Source organism: Festucalex cinctus, chromosome 21, assembly GCF_051991245.1.
Source record: "Festucalex cinctus isolate MCC-2025b chromosome 21, RoL_Fcin_1.0, whole genome shotgun sequence".
Lineage (NCBI taxonomy): Eukaryota > Metazoa > Chordata > Actinopteri > Syngnathiformes > Syngnathidae > Festucalex > Festucalex cinctus.
The window spans coordinates 6,733,245-6,749,229 of NC_135431.1; the positions used below are offsets into that span (position 1 = coordinate 6,733,245).

The following is a 15,985-nucleotide window of genomic DNA, read 5'->3' on the forward strand; positions in this document are numbered from 1 at the left end:
TGGGGAAAACGTAAGCACAATTTTTAAAGTGAATTATATTCCTCCTACGGGTCTGAGAACTGCAAGCAGCAGCCCTCAACCTTCAGCCATGGACTCTTTTAGATATGGCTTTGAAAATTTAATTAAGTCTCTGTTGCCTATTTTTATCAGGCTGGCTCAATTATTCAAAGCCCGCTTTGCCTTTTTCTCCTCTGCTGTGCTTTATGTGTGTGTGTGTCATTGGAGCATTGATGCAAATTTGCCTCATTGTCTGCATGTGCTGGTGTTTGTATGCATTTGTGTGTATTTGCTTAACATGCACACTAACACAATGAGCATCCATTAGAATGAGGCACAAAAGAGAGCAAGTGAAAAAAAAAAAAGGTTTTCTTTTATCCCCATCTGAGACTGGGCACATGCATAAACTGCACTCTGAGCTACCAAGTGAGGACATCAGATGAGTCATTATATGAAACTCTATCGGGACACAAACCTGCTCTCTTTTGTAGGATCTGAATGGCTCAAACTGAGATGTAAAGAAAGACTTGAGGGGACGCAGCCTTTTATTTTGCCGCGTTTTAGAATCAGTGCCGCTGGAGCCTCCGCATGAAACGATCTGTTTATGAATAATAAAGCCTTAATAAGGCTCAGGCACAATCAAACCATCCCAGTTGGACCTACAATCAAACAATCCGTATGCTCAAAGTGACCTTGCTCTGTCTTTAATCTGCTCGCCACTCAAGTCAGACAACAGGTTTGGATTGGAACTAGAGAACTTCCCAATGCCACCATATCTAATGTGATTTAATTAGCTACATTGATGACAGTCTGGGGTCCACTGAAGAGAAACACCGCTAACAAGGCCTGTGGGCTTTGTTATTAGCCTCGGGGTAGACTGGGAAGTATAGCAGATTTTTCTGGACATAACATTACTTTAATTACGGCACTCAAGTCTGGTTTGCGTGGGTTAAGGATTAGATCACAGGAGAACGAGTTTAATTAAAATGTCAAGCTAAACATAAAACGAAGGACAACTTAGCTTTAAGTCAACTAGCTTAATACATAGCGTATATGACTACGTTTACATGCCCGTCAATAACCCGTTCAAAATCCGAATAATTGGCAATATTCGGCTTTTCAAAAGCCTCGTAAATACGTGCATGAACCCAAAAATGGTTTACCTCTTTTCTAATACAAATAATTAGGTACATAAACATGTGGTTTGTGTTCTGCACATTCACAAACAATCGTGGTCTGAGCTACTTGTATGTTTTTTGTTTTTTTGTTTTTTTGACACTCACTCACACAAACAAACGTGGTCTCCCAGGCAGGGAAGCGAACCCACGGCAAACCGGCAGTGAAGACCAGTGACGGTTCCACTCCTCCACCCAGAGCCCGAGCTACTTGTATGTGCGGCGGCCATCTTATTTTGCCACAATGCTGAGCCTCACTTTAATACAATGATTTCTCCCCTGCAGTTTCACATTATTATATGTACACAGGTCATAAGTTTGTCCGATGATGCCTATTTCCATCAATTATTACCAAAAAGAAAAAAAATAATTTGGGATTTTTATTTTGAAATACATTTAAAAAAACAGGAGTTTGTAACATTCACAAGACAGTCAAGAAACCATGCAGCTATCAGGTTTGTACTATGTTAAAAAGTTAGCATTTTAGCTACTGGTGTGTACTGGTCATATTGGGACATCATGTGATATGACTTGAAATTGTTTTCAAAAAATATATATTTTCAATAAAATTTTACTTGTGTGGTTAGCCAGCTTGTTTTGTTTAGATGACTACATGTTAACCTCATAACTTTGATTTAATTTGAAAATATTACATGTTGCAACTAACCATCATGAACTCCTCCTGGGTGCCTTTCCTTACAGGGTACTTCTGTGCCCCGCCATGTTGTGGTTTTCATGTGTTTGTTGGGTTTTGCGTGTGTCTGTGGGTACGATCATGGGGATGGGGGGGCTTTTTCTTTCTTTTATTTTATTGTATTATGGATGTCCAGCACTTTGAGTTGCATTTTAAATGTATGAAAGGTGCTATATAAATAAAGTTGATTGATTGATTGATCATCTGGTGTGACCATTTTAGAAAGCTTTACATGATAAATTTGTCCAAAATAATAGCTGTCTTATGTTGTAGATAATAGTACAACTGTAGAGAATAATAAATAATAATAAAGAATAAATATTTTCTGTATTTTTATAATTAATCAATTCTGATGAAATCCTTTTCCGTCAATGACCCACATACATATATGCGTGTGTCCCACCGGAAAAACAGAAGAAAACAAACACATGCAGGACAGAACTATTTTTTTGGGAAATGTGGGGAGCGACATGAATATAATGTCTTTTATTGATCATAGAACGTTAAAAGCAGAAGTGATGTCTGTACGATTTGCTTTAGATTGGAATTACGTAAAATCTGTCCGCTCACGCATGCGAACGGATTATCCCAAATGTTTCAGAAACATGTAAACATAGTCTCTGTTGCATTGCTATAACAGACAGATAATATAAAAGTACTCAAAGTCATATATTCTTTATCGGACGCAGCAGGATGCAAATAAACACAAAGAAGTGTAGTAAGTGTACGAAGCTAAGTCACATTTTTACTACAATTAAATCAAGAAGGCTTCGTATGCTAACCTGAGCGTAGTTGAAAGCCCGCTGAGTCCTATCGGGCTCTCCAAGCGTACTTGTGCATTTGTATCCATGCAAGAAGTGGTTGTTATTTAATGAGCCATTTGACATAGTGGCTGGAGACTGTATTGTTCTGACACAAATGTTGAGGGATTCTGCATATTAGCTGTGCTTGTTCGAAAACACCACTGCATAATAAGCTTTATACATGATCTCTAATTGAAAATAAACAATTAAATGAAATGGAACAAACGCAAACATACTGAAGAGTGTTTTAGAGCTGTCACGTTCCCGTTTCCGACTGTTGTCGAATGGCGCAGTGTCACCTGATGGCACCAGAGTGAAGAACATCAGCAGCGCTTCAGCTCTCGTGTGAGCGCCCTGGAAAACACACCAGAGAGAAGGCACATTGTGTTTTATGACATTTAGTCACACAGTCGTTGGGACGGTCTTAAAATGAGTCACAGGCTGACTCACTGCTGCTCTTACAGCCTAATCAAAGAGAATTATGACCACCCAGAGGCAGATTCTGTTATCCTCTATAGGACTCTTATGCGCTCATCGGCCGCAGTATTAGATACTCGCATAATCTAATGAAATCCAATACAAAGGCTAAATTACAAGTTCTGCCTTTAGAACTACAATGGAGCTCAGTTTGAATCAAAACTGTCTTCGAGGTATTAATGTAATAATGTGTTCATTTTTACTTGACAAAATATATTGTTTTGATCACTATTTTTCAGGGATCTCTTGATATTGTAACCATTTTTTTTTTTTTTTTTTGTATATGAGGAATTTCAAAGTATGCCTCAATTTGAGACAACTTCTCAGAGAGGTCATGATAATCAATATTTTTTTTTCTGTTCAGGATTACACATTAATAAAGGTTATTTGGCATTGTACAATTTTTATCAGATTTGTAAATTTTGAAAACTAATGGAGACTTGAATAACACTTTTTTAGTCACTGATACCGATACTACTTTTGATAACATTTCACCCAAAAAACAATGACAGATCATTGTAAAGAAATACCTATATATCACGATTTTACATTTTTCTTTAAAATTGCATGAAATTAATGAGAAATTTCTATTCTTCTCATTTCGAGTTCTTGATCACTAAACGGCCACAAGGGGGCGATCGATACTGGTATCAGCTGCTGTTTCGAGTACCGATACCTTTAAATAATGCATTTTAAATAGCATTAAAATATTATTTTAGGTCAAAAGCTTCGAATGGATGAAAAAGTGACACACTCCAGTTCGAAAGCTACTTTTTTTTGGGTGACGTAATAAATAAATAAATAAATAAATAAATAAATAAATAAATAAATAAATAAAGCTAATCTTAAAATTTATTTGGCCAAAATTACAAAGCATCAACTTATTTCAAGGTGGAGGGAATTATGAACAGTTCGAAATACCTCTCAGCGCAAAACCATCAGGCTTTTGTCAGAAAGCAAAAGAAATGTCAGGAAAAATCCTATTAGAACATCCTAAGTTTATTTCAGGTTAATCAAAGTCACTTCAAATGATGGCAGGTGTGTTCTGACACCTAAACATGAGTTTGATCTGTTAATTCAGAACAGTCACATCCCCAGTTAATGGGGTGTGCAGACTTTTGCAACCACAATCTCAGTTGCTTCAACTTAGCCTTAAGATAAGAAAAAAAAATCCATTTAGTTTAGAAGAAAATATTTTAGTCTCACATGTTTATTGTAGGGTGTGCAGACTTTTTATAGCTATTGTACATACAGATGTATAAGTATTAACCTTTATATAATGGTTATAGTTGGATGGATGTAATAATATTGTACAACAACAAAAGCATCTCTCCTGCATCCTCTTTTCCTTCCATCCATCCATCCATCCATCCATCAGCAAAGGCTTCATTTATACAAGAGATGCAGTTGCAGGGGCACTAAAAGCCAAATGCATTGAAGTGGATCTACATTACGGCCTCTGTTATGAGAGAACTCCAAATGGCATCAGCGCTCACTCGGAATTAATGGAGTTAGTTACACACAAGGGGGAGGATTTTCTTCAATAGCGGCTCTGCAGTGGGCTCCAAGCCTCTTGATTCCATCACCAAACATCAAAGTTGCTCTTGTGTGCGGAGGTAAGAGGATATTACTAAATTCACACCCCAGGTACTGTAATTGTTTTGGGGGTGGACTTCTAACTGCTGCAAATTAATTTAACGGTAAATAAAATAAACATGTTGCATCATTCACATTTGCTTGGATTTATTTTCAACTAAGAGCAATAAAAGGGGCAGAAAGTGGTCATTTTACAAGGGCAAATCAAACGCTCAAATGAATTGGGCGGAAAAGTGAACCGAGACACAATAGAGTTTCAGCGCAACAAGGTGAGACAAGCAATCAGACAACAAAAGGACTTATAAAATAAAACAACAACTTGTACCCTTTGTTGAAAAATGGCACCAAAACAATCTTTTCACCTCTATGCTAGACTCAGTGGTTGTGTCCTTTGGGTCATACTAGAATTTTTTTTCATCCCCTTGACATCTCTATATTTTCTAGACCTCCTGTCATGTCATGATCTGTTTTATTTTGCTTTTGATAGGATTTCGTTTTTTGTCATGTTTTCACTATCAATTTTTCACATCTACAGGTTGCTGTAGCAACGACGTGGAATGGAGGAGGTGACCAGCTCGTTTAGTGTTTGACATCATTGTGACGCTGTTTAACGCTTTTTTTTCTTTTTTCCTTTTTTAAATGGGCACTAATCGCTATTTCCGTTTGCGCATGTGAAGAACTGATGGGTTTGTGCTTGCTGCCGTTTCTGTCTGGTTTTTAGGTTTGTTATTTTGTGTCTTGTTTTTTGGACTTGTGTTAAATTAGTTCGTTTTTATTCCATATGTCGAGTTCACTTTTTTGTTTTTTAGAATTAAATTCCTTTTTCTTGCTCAGCTTACGATGTCTGACCAGCAAGTGGCGACCGCAGTAGGTAAACATTTCCCATGATTCTTAGATACAAAAGCAGGAAGTAGTTCTATTTCATATGCAGAACAATGAGGTTGGCAAAAATCCACTGGGACGCGGGACCCATGGCTTGAAAATGAGACTGTCCGTGCCAAAATGAGATGTCTGGTCACCCTCTTTGAACCGCTTTAGTTTTTACACATTGTAATTTTTTACTACTTTTCTTTCTTTTTACTTTAATTACTTAAACGAAAGTGGTTTAAGGCAATCGATTTCTGCTTGAATTCCTAGTAAACTCAGTAATTTGGTGTATTGAGTGCAGTCTACTTAATGCTAACAAACATTTAAACAAATACAATTAATGCTGTGGTGTTATAACCTTTAAACAGTGGATATTTCAACAAAAACGTGAAGCAGCACATGTAGACAAACAAACAATAGTCGCAGGCATGTATTATTTATCCTCTGAAATGACATTTTTACCTTCCCGCTTTTTGAGCTCCTCCATATGCTTCTAGGTGTATAAAGATAAATGCCCGCTCAAAGATGTATGAATTATTCTTCTTCCTGGAGAGCCGCAGAGGACTGCAGCAATAATGTGCAATCATCTCCTTTGTTTTTCACTCCCTGGACTAATACATCAAAACTTCACTGTGCAAATCAAATTAAGTGCCGCGTGTTATTGTCCTCATCGTTCATCACGGCGCTCGGCTTGTTTTTGAAACTTTATCCACAACGTGCACTTTCACCGCATAGCAATGCAGGTGTTGTCAGAACATCAACGTCTGTGAATAATATATTTTGCAACGTGATTGCTTAAACCTTTTAAGGTAATTTATCGGAACAGAACACACAGGCAGCAAACATCCATTCCAATTAGCCTAATCTGCATTCAAAGCGATAGCGCACTCCCGACATGACGGAGAATTAAAGCTGATGCGCATACAATATATGTGTGTTGCCATGGTGAAAATACGCGTTTGGGAATGCTGCTGTGCAAGACACAACACAAACACGAGCCTGGAGGAGTAGGGAGACAGTCTCCATTTATACAAGTAAAAAAAAAAAAAAAAAAAAAAAAAAAAAAAAAAAAAAAAAACTACTCACGGCCATATAGGCAAAAGCTTAATCCTCCAGGACAACATGTTCTGGTGCATTTGCAGCTCTATTTATTTCAGTGCAGCTGGCTCAGGGCCCCACTTCCAGGGCTAACAAGGCCTCCACGAGGCCACACGGTCCCCGCGGACGAGAGCTGCTGGCTGGGGTGCAGAAAAAGATAAGAGCGGGCTGTGCCAGCGTTATCTAACACATGCACCAAGAAAATTCACAAATGCTTTATAAATTACACACAATCAGATAGTTCATGCTGACTTTGGAATCTAGATTATATTGATTTTGTTTTTTTCATCCTGCTATCCTAGTTTGCTTTAAAGGCGCAGTCTGCCGGATTCACTCAGGAAAATGCACTTTTTAAATACAGGATTAAAATAAACAAACTACTTCTCAATTTACAGATCTGGGCTTTTCTTAACGTGTGCGGGTGATTTTGTCGTAAACCCCCACACCCCCAGCCTGTATTTTGTCATTTTGTGTTTGTTTTGTAACACTGTTTTTCCACAGAAACGTCCCGCTGTTTACAAAACAAACAAAATGACAAAATACAGGCTGGGGGGGTTATGACAAAATCACCACCACAGATTAACATAAACCCAGATGTGAAGATTGAGAGAAAGTTAAAGTGTGTACATCCTGTATTTTAAAAAGTGCATTTTCCTGAGTGAAACCGACAGACTGGGCCTTTAAAGTCACTGCGTTGTATGCCAGCAGGATGACAGCAGAGTTTGCTCAATACGAAAATAGAACTAGTATTGATCTCTGTTAGATCTTGTTACACATGTCCTAATTATCCCTGCAAATATGTTTGTTTGCGTGTTAGTTTGTTGTACTGCAGGAACAAATCGAATCAGGAAAGGTGCACATCAACATAAAAGGAAGTTGGAATGAAAGGGAATATTTACTGCAGGCTGGTTTACACATAAGACACTTTTGAATATTTTTGAGACACAACAGATATCATTTATGTACAGTATAAATAGTTTAGGGCCTAGCACAGACCCTTGGGGAACTCCATGAGTGATCTTCAAGTGTTTTGATTGTTGTTAAACTGCAAATACTGATTTACTAATTTACTCCCACATTCCAAAATATGCGTTAGGTTAATTGAGAGATTGCACCTAGCTGGAAAAATAATTATTCCAGGATGTACCCCGGACTGATCTCATGATAGACTTCAGTTGATCAGCTCACAGGTGACCCAAATCAGGACAAGTGGCAAATAAAAGAGATGGATGATAGTTTTACTAAGCACCGCAACGGAACACCACATTTGCCCGAACAAAACACGAGGGGTGTCCGGGCCGGCTAATTGGGGTCGCCATGACAATAACAGCCACCCTCTTCAACTCATTACAAGCCAGTGGACCATCCAAATGACGTTGAAGCTGTAAATTCAAGGTAAAAGTGCTACCTCCTTCTGCTTTAATGCGGTTTGAATAAAGACCGCGAAGAAGCAATTATACAAATGAATGGGAAGACGCTTACGAACTAATTAAGTGTAGCGCATGAGCATGATGTTCCGGGAAAGTACAGCGGAGGAATTCATCAGGAGGCATTAATAAAGGAATGGTGCAGGGAGTGATTGAAAGAGTGAGGCTGCCAGTGGAAGAGTAAAGCGGTGGGTGACTTATGGGCGACCAAGAGTTGAATTCTAATGCTGGCTTTGCTGCAAGTCACCTCCAGCTGAGCCCACTGTGGACACATCCAGCTGTGACATTAATGTTTGAAAGAAGAAAAAGAAAAGTAAGTTTGCTCGAAGGAAAAAGAAATTATAATACTTTATATTGAGCTAACAGTACTGTTAAAGTTAAATATTTATCGTCCTGTTTGCCCAGAAAATGCAATAAAAGTGTGCCCATTGTGACTGAGTCATATTTTATGCTTGTACACAGTTGTATAGTGGTGAGCATGTCTGCCTCACAGCCAGCTCGGCTCAGGTCTTCCTTTGTGGTGTATGTGCTGCTATGACCTGGAGAAATGTATAATGCTCTGCAAAAAAAAAACAAAAAAAAAAACAAACAAACAAAAAACAAACAAACATCTACTTCCGGTGGGTACAATATTTCAGGTCAACACAACGAGGCACTCTAAATCGGTCACACCACCGCGAAGCTCGAGTTCACACACTGGCTGTCACGTCGGACTTTTTTTTTCTTACCCCCATTGCTCTCTCCTCTCCATGAAGTGCGAACACTCATGGTCGACAACAAGGCGCTCTAAAGTGTCAGTCTTTTCATTTTTTCCCCCACTATTTGCTGTGACATGAGTGCACACCTTTAAAGGGTGGTTATGTTCTTTTTACCTCATCATATAGAGGTTAACATATTTTGATACTTTTATAGTTTAAGTCAAAATACTTAACACATTAAAATGATTCTAAATGTGAACAGCATCTTTGAACAGTCGCTTATGGGATGTGTTGTACAGATAAAAGTAAAAGGATAATTTTGTTTAACTTTCTGTATAAAAAAACAAAGTAGACATTTTATATACAGAGTGTCAGGAAAAATAACTACAATAGAAATAGGACGGAAATAAAATGGCTTGTGCTGTTTTTTTTTTCCACACAGAGCAGAAGTAAGTTGGGGCATGCACTGCAGCATGGTTAAAGGGTTATGTAAGACATACTAATATCTTCCTTTCAGACAAAAAAAAAAAAAGTGGTCAAATTAGAAAAAAATATATATATATATATATATGATTTACTGACCAGAAAATATTCATTGGTTTCCTCTCTCAAGTGACCTTGCAGTACAAAAAAAAAATAAAAAAATAAAAAAAATAAATTAATAATAATAATAATAACAATAATAATTACATAAAAAAATAAATAAAGCTAATGTTTTTTTCTTATTTAAATCAAATACCTTTACTCTTTGTTGCTGAGGGTCAGATCAGTTGACACAAAAGATACCTTTCATTGTGGAAATATTGTTGCCGTAGATTAGCATATGACACAACAGGCTAATCAGTATTGACAACTGCAGCCTTTCAGACCTGTCTAGCGACTAAAAGCAACAAAGCGACATTTGTGGTGTTGTTTATGGCGTCGGGAAACTCAGAGACTCCCTTAGGAGGAGAGTTTCACCCCTCTGTGTCTGGACTGCAAATGAACGGCGCCTACTCCCATACAGATCAGATTGCATTTTCATTTGTGGCAGCAGCATTTCATCACCAAGTCACAGAATTACAAAGTCGATTAGTGTCGTGGTGTGGCATATGACAAACATTAATACCCCCTTGCCTCAGTTTCGACAATTTAGTTGAATATTATTCGAGTATGTGCTGGTAAACTAATGCTAGCTAATGATGCTAATCTGTGATGACACTCCAGCTCTGATACCTTTTGGTTTCGACAATATCCTATGGTTGAACTTGTATCTACTTCTGTTAAAAATGACACTAACACCATCCTTGCTAATCGCTTTGACAGTGTTTATCTGTTTGTGTTCTTATCTAAACAAGGCAGTCATCTGAATCTCCACTGAGGATGGTCCACTCATCCACACTTGTATTAGCTTCAACCTTCTTGGCAGGATGAATCTATGAGATTTGATATTTTCAGATACAGTGCAAATTACAAACTGTTCCGCTGTGATGACACTTGCAAATATTCCTCGGTGGGAAAATACCACGTGCAGCAACACTGAAGTTTTACATTGCTTTTACTTTAAAATAAATGCTAACGTCTGACAAAGTATTTAACCTGCTGAAATATGATAAGCAAGTGCCAGAGGATGTCATATATTCGGCACACTAGGGCAACCCCAGGAGGTTGTTCTGTCAGCTTAATGAGTTACCTGCACCCAACATGCTCAACGAAGCGAGCAATTCAAGTGGTGGAAGCACTGCAGTCTTCCAGCGCGTGAGGCCCTCCCACACAAGGAGCAATAAATGCTACATCATAAGCATAATGAGAAAATACTATCCGTATAGTAACTGCACAACGGATATTACATGTCTGCAGTCTTTGGTGCATTAGAGATCAAATTTCCAGTGGTGGCTGTTACATCACCTTTCCTTGAACAACACTGAATCATGGCGCTGCACCATTTTGCGGACTTAACATTCTTAACAATGAACTTAATGATCAAGCATCAACTCATAAAGAGCATGTGCTGTATACGAGTGTAATGAGAAGTTGCCATTAAATCTTGGATTCCAAAGCAGACCACACAAATGGCCACATGTAAAGTAAATAGCTGGAAACCAAACTAAAAGAGAGGGAGAAGGTTGAAGAAAGACACCACGAAAGGAAAATACAAACACAATCTGAACTACACAAAGAGGAACAAGTTGTTACATCAAACGGTTAAGTGCAGAACTGGATACCGAAGTGACAAGGTACAGACGCAAACAAAAATCGAAACACTACACATACCAAGGGTGGCGAGTAAGCAGTTAGCTAGCATCTTTCTTTAGCAGATAGCCAAAAGGTATGTTTAATATTCTTTTTTTTTTTGGGACATAAATTAAAAGAGTGAGTATTCAAGAAGTGAATCAGTTCTCTGATTGACTGTTTTCTTGGTATCCACTATGGGAGTACAGTATATTGTGTATGTAATTTTTCTGACAATATGAAAGTCAACTTGGTATCGACTGCAGCTCGCTTGTGATCCATAACAGGATAAACGGATCAGAAAATGGATTGCTTGCTCAGGGGTTGAAACTGTTTCCCTGTCAAATCTTATTGGATCAAGTTGTAATTGGTTGTGTTCATGAAGACTTGTATTACAATTTGGCCCCTTGGGTGCAAAACAAATTGGGGATCTGGATATATTTATTCACTCATTGATTTTACTGTAAAAAAAAAACAAAAAAAAAACTGGGTGGAGCTCTCCTGTACATTATTGATTGTGTTTTTGATGAGATCCAATATCAGCGTTGTATTTATTTATTTTAAGGATTTACAGGTAGCTATTCATGCTTTGAATCTCTAGCTTCACTGCAACTGAATGCTAAACAAGATTCGCTGCATTGCACCACCAGTTGTGCTAGTTGTATAATTGAGGTCTAACATTTCACTGTGTGCGGTCAACATGAGGGATTGCTGTTTACTATAAACTACCATTCCGCTCGAGTGAACCTGAAGACATTTCAGAAAACTGACAAGTATTCCTTGTACAATGGATGGACAAATGTTTGACGGCGTGTAGTGTAATGGATGAGAACACGAAGGTCAAGCAGTGGGCAAACCTCCTATAACATGAAATATTTTCTACATTTACAGTTTCAAAGACCAACACACTCTCCAAATATCCTAATATCCTATTCACTAAGGATATTGCTCTAATGACATACCGACGCAAACACGGCCACAAAATGTTGACAGCCGGGAGCAAATTTGCGCCTATTTTGCCACACATCGCTATGGATTTGCGCCAAGAACACAGCAGTATAGTAACAGTTGCAAGAAAGTGAGCATGGACCAAGGAGGTGCAAAACCGTTTTCCTCATTCAGCGCCATTAAGATGTCATGAGCGGAGAGGAATATAAACATCATTATTCTTTCATTGATTTAATGTCCATGGTGCGGCAATTTATGTTTTACAGAGGGGTGAGGGGAGGATTTTCATATAGCACAATGGGGTCTTAATACATCTGCCACGCGCAAATGATGGAGGCAAGGGCTGATCAGCTATGGGGGGATTACATCATGTCTAATAGGCCTACATCGCAAAATGCACCCAAAACCTATTTTCTTTTGAACACATAACTATATAGGCTCCCGGTACCCTAATGAGGACAAGCAGTAAAAACCAAAAAAATGGATGCAGACAACGGCAAAGTACCACAGAAAACACCTAAATTATTTTTTTAATTATTATTATTTTTATATAGCTTATTTAAATTATGTCCGTGGGAAATGCAGACTTGATGGTTGAGGTTGTTTTTAGACCCTAAGCTATTGCACCCAAAGGAGAAACACTGGAAATGGCATTTAACTGAAAAATCCATAAGGCGATGACTCAGTTCTCCTGCTGTTTAAAAAAAAAAAAAAAAAAAGAGAGAAAAAAGAAAAAGTGTATATGTGGGAGAGGTTTTTTTTTTTTTTCCTTTTCTTTTTTTTTGCAATAAAAAGATCTCAAACACTTGTACAGGATCATTTTGTACAACACGCAGATGATGGCTATAATCAAGAGTTTTCCACCTCATTTAGTGACTGGTAATAGTAATAATAGGGCATATTAATTTCAGGTTCAATGAACTGATACATTTACATTTCAAATAAAGGTAAAAAAAAATAGCTTAAAAAAATGCAGTCTGACCTCAAGACTTACAAGATAGATATGATGATCTCGCATGCGTCACATTGTACGATAGCATTTCAAACTGAAAGGCTGTGCAACGGTGACAGTTTCCATTGTGTCTTACAGTATATGCCTAGTCACAAACAAAAAAAACAAAAATAACATCCATGCAGTTAAAACATTACATCCTGTCACATAAATTTTACTATCAACTTTAGTCTGTGTTTTGGCGTCTTTCAATTGGGTCAATTCTAACACACTCAAAATGTATTCATGATGGTCTCCGGCACTGTAAAAGTTATTTTAAAAATAGAAACACTGCTGTTCTAAAAGTAACTTTTAACCATGAAAGCGTTCTGTATCTTTTTTTCACCTTCATCACATCTCAGCTGTAAAAATAAATCGCTATAGTCACCTTCATCAGTAAATGTGGAATCATAACAATCTGTAGGGCTTACACTTGTAAGGTGCAAAAAATGGAAGTTTAATTACAAATTACTTCCAGTAGTTAGTGTTGGTCTATCTTGAAATGTCTTGTCCTTTGCACAGCTCAAAAATGAACAATATTATAACACATTTTTAAATGTATGTGTATGGTGTCAGTTAAAGAACTATGGTGTCAGTGTGATGGATTTGTCTAATGACTCAGCTGCGTTGAAATGTGCCTCCATTTAATTTAAACATTGTGATACATGAAGGCTGGCCAGAGTATTGATCGTCCTTTCCTGAGCTAATAAAAACCTGAATCCGCCCCCTGAAGCATAACTAATAAACTGGGAGAGAGAAGAAAAAGAATCTCTGATTAAAGTGTTTTATTTTTCATGTTTCTTCCATGTGAACCGTAAACCCAATTCCTCATAAAAGATACCGACCGGTAGGTGATTTGGCTTTGAAAAGGTGCATCCGCTCCAAAAATCATAGTTTATACACCATCCATTGTTTTCGCCAAGATGCCCTTGTTTGTAATCGACTGAGTGCTCTGATTTTTACAGCCTGCGCATCAGTGATGGGGATTCGCTGAGCAGCGGGGAAGAGGTGGAGGCTTGCGGATGTTAGCAAAGGGGATGGAAATTACCTTTCGTAACAGCTACAATGGTACAGAGAAATGGAGGAGGTCGTTAATATTCATTGGGCACATCACATACCAAATGGGAGTCGGAGTGGAGCGAAACATAAACGTATGTGAAAATGAGCAGCAGCAGGTTCAGAAATGGATGGCAGAAGCCATAGTTGATCATAATCTCAAGTGCTGGTGTGTACAGGCTTTTTTATGTCAGTGCATCTGATATAAAAATGAAAAAAAAAAAAGTGACTGAAAATGTGTTTGAGGTTTAATAAAGAGTTTTGAAAAATAAGTTTAAAAATAGGTTATAGTGTTTTAGCAATTGTGAAAAACTGTTATAAAGCGCTTTACACAGTATACTGTGGCAAAATGTAAATCTTTGCCTTTCATTATGAAAATGTGCTGCAAATCTATTTTCCAAATGAATTGTTAGGAGATTACATGAGTCCCCTGTGAGAGGAAAAGGCCCCGTCCGAGGTTTACACCCTACAATCCTGTAGAGCAGCTTAGAATACAAATGAATGCTGAATACCTGTGAGGCTATTATGCTAATCTTAGTCAATAGCCTTTAATAAAAGGACAGGACAGCAGATTCACAGGGTTGTCCAATTCCTACTAATAACATGGCATCCGAAATACAGTATCAAATATTGTAAATCCAGAGCAGAAAACTGTAAAAGTAAACATCTGAATAGGGATCTCATCACTGGAACTTCTAATCATAGAAATCCGATTGAGGCTAGTCTAAATTTGTGCCCTAATATCTTGATTGGCGCTTTCAGCTATCATGATTTTTTTTTATTGAAACCCACAGGAAATATTCCAGTAAAATAGGTGAGTTTCATGTGACGTCACGACAAGCGCCCAACCTCAACCGTTCTAATTGAGAAAAAAATAAAAGCTACTTTCTCGGCCAGAAAGTAGTAGCCCATAAAGGTGATTTAAAAAAAACAAAAAACTAAACGAAATAAGACGGCAGACCTTGATTAAGAATATTCGTCTGAAATCCGGAGGAGCAAAGTTGGACATCGTATATGCAGTGATCACTTCGTGAAATGTAAGGATACAGTAATGAAACTGCTTACATAGGTGAATAAAACTCTCAAAAGGCCGGTGTGATATTACCGGAAACACAGCTAACCGTGATAATACTATGTGGAGTTTGTCCTACAGCTTGTGTGTCCATGTCTTTGTTTTTCGCAATGCTAGCTACGTTAGCTACAACTAGCTAAACTCAGGGCCCTGAAAGGCAACCCACCAGGCTTCATTTTCTGCCCCACCCCACACCCGTTGGTCATTGTTGTTTTCATGTTTATAGGTCGGGTTGTGACTGGGGAATTGCCCTTGCAGGGATCAATAAAGTAATCTGAATGTCTCCAATAAGCACTTGTGCGTCACTATACTAACTGGTGTTTTATTCTGAGGAAGCATCCATGTAAATCTTTTTAGTAATCATCATTCTGCATAGTGTTTTGCATGCCTAACATGCTGCAGCACAACCAGTTTCCAGTGCAATTACTGATGATTAAAAGCTCATCAGGGAAGATTGTGCCATGTGTACATGGAACTAATAGAAAAGGCACGTGTGTGGTCAATGAGATTGTCCTTAATGAAGTTTACTGTCTATTATGCATGTCCTAGCCTTAATGGAAATGGCACTGCTTAGATGATTAATAGATTTTTCCACAAATCTCGATTGATTACCATTAGTGCTTTTTTCCCCCTTTTTTTCTTAGTGCTCCCAAGAGATTGTACTGCCGTAATTTGCATATGTGATAAATAATCAGAACTTGTTTTGCAAACTGTGCTCACATTTATTTCTTTAGCATTCCAAGAAACATCCATCAGGTCAACTTTGCTCACTGTGCTTGTGTCAGAAGAAATGATTCCGAGTCGTTTTAATGCGAGAATGCCTATTTGTCTTTACAGCTGCCACATTGTAATGGCGGGGAGGAATGGAAGGGAGA

The 15,985-nt window shown here is 38.0% G+C and overlaps 1 protein-coding gene across 17 annotated transcripts in view; it reads right to left on the reverse strand.

Moving 5' to 3' along the window:
• Nucleotides 1-15,985, reverse strand: part of fam49a (family with sequence similarity 49 member A) — a 73,161-nt gene that overhangs the window by 36,784 nt on the left and 20,392 nt on the right. For all 17 annotated transcript variants that reach the window (XR_013281300.1, XR_013281299.1, XR_013281296.1 and 14 more), the window contains one exon: nt 2,906-3,023. The gene's annotated coding sequence lies outside the window, so the exon portion shown is untranslated. The remainder of the gene's footprint in view (nt 1-2,905; nt 3,024-15,985) is intronic.